We start from the raw sequence: 5135 nt of genomic DNA, 5'->3' as shown, positions 1-5135 counted from the left end.
AGTCGCATGTCTGAAACAAAATTTTCCTTTGGGTAGCATGGATATATATTTGAATGCATGCTTATTTCCTAGTTCTGGAATATTTATTTGCCTGAAATCCTGCAGTTGTAAGAACCATATTTGTGAACTGAAGACAAAGGTGGCTGAGAGGGAAGGAAAAACCAGTCCTCTGAAGCAAGAACGAGGTTTCCAACCATGGAAAAGCCTTTAGAGACACAAGTGAGGTTTATCCCTGGCCCCAGTGTCATCCATCCTGGAAACCCTTCTGGTTCTATCCTTTCAAACAGGTCAGTGAGAGCGGGGTGGGAAATTGCAGTTTCCAAACAGGCGCCCACCACGCAGTGTTCTCAGCAGAGCAGCCTGTGATTGCAAAGGGAAATCTAACACTGCTTCTGGATCCCTTGCAAAATTCCTTCAGGTCCCAACACCTCTGCCCGTGCCAGTGGTTTGGTGCTCAGACCTGGAGCATGCAGCTGCCCACGATAACCCTAAAGCCAGGGTGCCACTGCAAAGAGCCATGAATGAGAGATACTTTCCATTTCCAGCCCCGTGTCATATGAATGGAAATTATGCAACTTGCTCAGGCTGGTGCAGTGTGGGGCTGTGCACTTGAACAGGAACACAGGAGCTGTTTTCTGCTTCCTGTGTTTGAGAGCAGTGCAAGCACGACTGGGGGCCTTCTGCAGCGCTGCTCGCCGAGACACTCTTTCTTTAGGAAAGCAATTGGGGAGGAACAACAAAGAATTCTCCCTTGTAGAAAAGGTTGTGGTTGCCTTGCCAGCTCTCAAAATTAAAACTATGTTCCAGTCAAAAATGCCTATTCAGGCTGACATCAAAGAGAAAAATGCGAGCAGGTCAGGGAGTTTAATTTCCATGGCACTGGCGTTTGTGATTCACATGTCAGGCGCAGTAATGACTTACATGCCCATTGGCAATAATGGAGCAGAGGGCCAGCACAAAGGGACACAAAGGGAAAGGATCCCGAGGTAGCAGGGACGGGAAGGAGCCCCTTGAAGTCGGGTGGTGTCACTGGGAGCACGGGCTGCTGGTCCCTCTCACAGTTGCCATCAATGACAACCTTGTGGAGCGCCCTGGCCTGGGTTGAGGCTTTTGGGAATGATGCTCATGGGGTGCCTGATGCCAGAGGGCTCCTTTTCATTGTGGAGAGATCAGGTCCTTTTAAATGCCCTGAACCTAGTGGGTGAATCCCAAAAATCTGGGTCTCAGGGCATGTTTACTGAATCCTTTGAGGTGTGGTCTCATACCGACTTTGTAACTTCTCAAAATCTCCAGTGCAGGTGAAGGGCTGTGTCGTGAGATTTGAAAGCAGGAGGTATGTAAACTTTTTAACAGTGTCTGTATATTCTCCTACTACTCCTTATTTGCTTTTCTCATGGGACGATCCAAGTAGGCATTACACACTGTTGATAAATAGATTTTCAGCCCATTTCATTTAACCATTACTGCATTTCCATATCAAAGATTTTACATTTGGCATGCCCGAGCCTATTTTATTTGTAATCTATTCTCACATGAGGAGTTTGGAATGTTTTTTTTCATTCTGTGTTTCATCTGCAACGTACTGCCCTCATGTTATTTTTTAAGATGAGATCTTATACACTACCACAAGTCATTGTACAACTCATTGGCTCTTATTTATTCTGGCCTCCTAATCTAACGCCATTTCTGTGTTGAAACTTGTTGCTATTTTTTTTCCAAGGATACACCATAGGATGTTAAGCATGTGCTCTATATCAAAGTGCAAATATAAACTGGTTGATAGTCTCTAGTCACACCCTGGATAGGTGTGGCATTTGGGAATTTTTCACTCGCTGGCTGGAGATCAGAATGTGCTTAACATGGCTCCACACACAGGATCTTGGTTGGGGGAGAACTGGTTGGGGCTTTTTGGGGTTTGGGGTGTCATTTTTTTTTGTTTTGGTTTGGTTTGGTTTGGTTTTTTGGGGTTTTTTGGGGTTTTTTGTGTGTGTGTATGTTGTTTGAAGGGTTGGGAGCTAAATAGTTGTACTGTTTCCAGAAACAGATTTTTACATGTTTGGCTATATTTAGAGCTGCAATTGGGAGATTTGAGGATATGATAACCCAGTGCCTCACTGTCTTTCCTCTTCTCTATCACTTTGTGATGGACAAGCTTGATTCTAGAGTCAGCCTAAGGCATGGTGCAGGGCTGCACCACTCCAAGAGAAACTCCAAGGAGGAAGTATGACTCAGAGAGCTGCAATTCCTTCCACAGTTCCTCCTTGTTCCAGCCAGGGAAGTAAGTTGCTTCGGTGTTTGAGCTGCTAGACTGAAGCTTGCTTCTCCCCTGGTGCTCACAAGCCTCAGCTTGCAGGACAGAAAGAAGAGGGATAAAAACCAGAAACACTAACTGGGGCATTCCTGGTGAAAGTGTTCAAAATCAGTATTTCCTCACTGGGAGTGCAGCTCTGAGGCCTGAGGACATCCACTGATGTAGGATCTGTTTGCAAATGGTGCACGTGACTCTTTCACCTGCCTGACATTCTGCGCAGCATCAACGTGCTCTGGAGAAAAACGTAAAATAATAATAACAACAATCATAAAATTCACAGCCTATTTCTGAATGTGCTTTTTCATGGATGGCAGAAATGCTGTGCTATGGAGGGATCTTCAACTGAGCACTATTTTAGAAGAATTTTTAATGTGGCAGTAAAGTACTGTGGTAACTGAGACAGCGTCAACTGGGAGCACAGACTAAATGCTGCAAGATAAAAGGGGCCAGGAAAACAAGAGAGAAATTTATCCATATGCACAACAGCTAGATGATCCAGTTAGGAATAAGACCTTGTTATTAAACCCTGTAGGATTACCAGGGATAAGTTTTCAGGAAGTATTTTGCAGTTAAAAAAAACCAAAACCAACAACAAAAAAACAATGAAGCAAAACCAGGAGCAAGAATTGACTTCAGAAAACAGATCTGGCCCTCATGTGGTGTTCAGCAGCACAGATACACACTTCCTGCCCAAGTTGTATCAGTTTCAAAAATAGCCTGTGAAAGAAGATTCAGGCTATTGGAGCAACTTCTGCTTTCAGCAAAGTGGACTGAAGCTTGGAGCTGAATTTATACCTCCATGTATGATTTGAGGTACCCACATGGTTAAAGCTCATCCTTCTGCTGTGAGCTCTGAATGGCATCAGTGCTAATTCACCCGGGTACCTGACAGAGATCTCCAGAGAGATATAGAAAGAGAAACACCATTCACTGTAGCTGGTCTTTATTCCTACACCAAAAATAAAATTATGTAAAGGAAGCCTGCAATTCAAACGTGCAAAAGTTGCTTTTGTTTTGCATCGGTTTATTCAGGTATTTTAAACAGGCTTGGTTAAAATAATCAATTGAGCCTTTCTGACAGCTTTGTAAGAAAACCTTATGTGGCTAATTCTTAAATATCATCAGACAGCAGGCTAATTGTGTCCTGGTGCACATTGTTGCCCCAGGTTGCAGATAACTTCCTGTGTTGAAGCGATGACCTGAGAGCGATATCCTCGTGGACGAGGAAATATCACCTTCCAGTCCTGCTGGCTCTCAGACTAATCTGTGAGAACCCCCCTCAGCTGTCTGCCTGTGCTTAGCCAAGTTATTAGGCACATTCAGGATGCATTGAGCTCATACACCTTCTAAACTCCTTGGTGGGTTTGAGTTCACACAGCCAGCTGATTTAGTCATACCTCTGGTGCTAACGGAAATGGAATATACTGGACCTGCCAGGAGTGTTGCCTGTGTAGGTATGTAATAAATGTGCTTGGATGTGTTTAATCATACAGATATGCAATGGGCACCTTTACCACCTTCTGTAGTATCTATCCTGTTCTCAATGCTTAACCATATCCCTTTTGACAGGGGATAATACTTTGGAAGAGCAAACATTCACATTTCTGAACACATACTCAATCAAAAATATGGCAATAGAACAATTAGTGGACCAAGGTATGTATCCTTTTTAACAGAAGTAAATTCAAAATAATTCCATTAAGTCAAGTCAGGGGGAGAACTCGCTCTCCCTGATAAGTAACATCATAAAATTGGCTGGATGATTCACTGTGAACAGTTTGGTGAAAATATTATCTGTTTTGTATACCCTTCCTTTTTCTTTTCTCCATATTCCTCTTTCTCTTCCTCATCCCCTTTTTAGCCTTTTCTGCCTTGTGATGCCACACAGAGAAGACCTTAGAACCAGAGTAAGACAGAGTGATAAAGGACAAAAACAAGCCACTGCTGGAAGTGCAGGAGATGGTGAAATACCAATAATCCATGTTGATATCTGACATGGCTCACAAAGGAAAGTCTCATTCCTTGTATTGTCTGGGTTCCTGAGAGTGCCCCTTGCCTGCTCCCTTGTACAATATAGCCCAGATAAAATGCAGCTGCAAGAGGGAAAAGGTGACACTGATCCTGCTCTGAACAGGAGTCAGTGCTGTGCTCATCACTGCAGTGCCTGAAAGCAGGACATCCCATTGCTGCTGCAGGACAAAGTTCATGGAATATCAAGTGTTGATAGTCTGTGCTCAGAGTCTGTAAATGTATGTACAAATGGGTCACATCCACAGCTGGCATCTGTCTGGCTCCAGATCTGGTCCAGTAAGTTTCTAAAGAGTAGTTCACGACAGAGCATTGAAAACTTCCAAAGAAAGTCCCAGGGCACATGACAGAAATGGCCAAGTGGGACAGCACAGTAGAAGAAAGAAATCCTGTGGGTTCATTTCTTTAAAGCATAAAAGTCATTAATCATTTCTATTCCTTTCCATTTGAAACAGCTGCCTGCCTGCATTTGCTAAGTAACTGCTTTTTCTAACCACACAGCAACTAAGTTGTGGGCCCCAGAACGCTCATGCTTCCAGATATTAATGAACAATTTCCCTCCTTCACTGTGTCAATGAAAGCACGTTAACATTCCCAGCATCTGCTTTTGGTAGGGAAACAAAACGCTGATGGTTCCACACTTTATGGATTCCTTCCCCCCAAAAATCTTTCTTACTGGTTATCCTCTCAAGCCAGGCTCCAGCAGTTCAAAAGCTTGGCGTGAAAAATCTCAGTGGCCTTCTACCTGTCGCCTGCCATGCAGGATGTCGCTCGCTACCAAATTAAGAAAGTGATC

The sequence above is a fragment of the Agelaius phoeniceus genome, chromosome 6, assembly GCF_051311805.1.
Source record: "Agelaius phoeniceus isolate bAgePho1 chromosome 6, bAgePho1.hap1, whole genome shotgun sequence".
Taxonomy (NCBI): Eukaryota; Metazoa; Chordata; class Aves; order Passeriformes; family Icteridae; genus Agelaius; species Agelaius phoeniceus.
Note: the sequence above shows the minus strand (reverse complement) of the source record.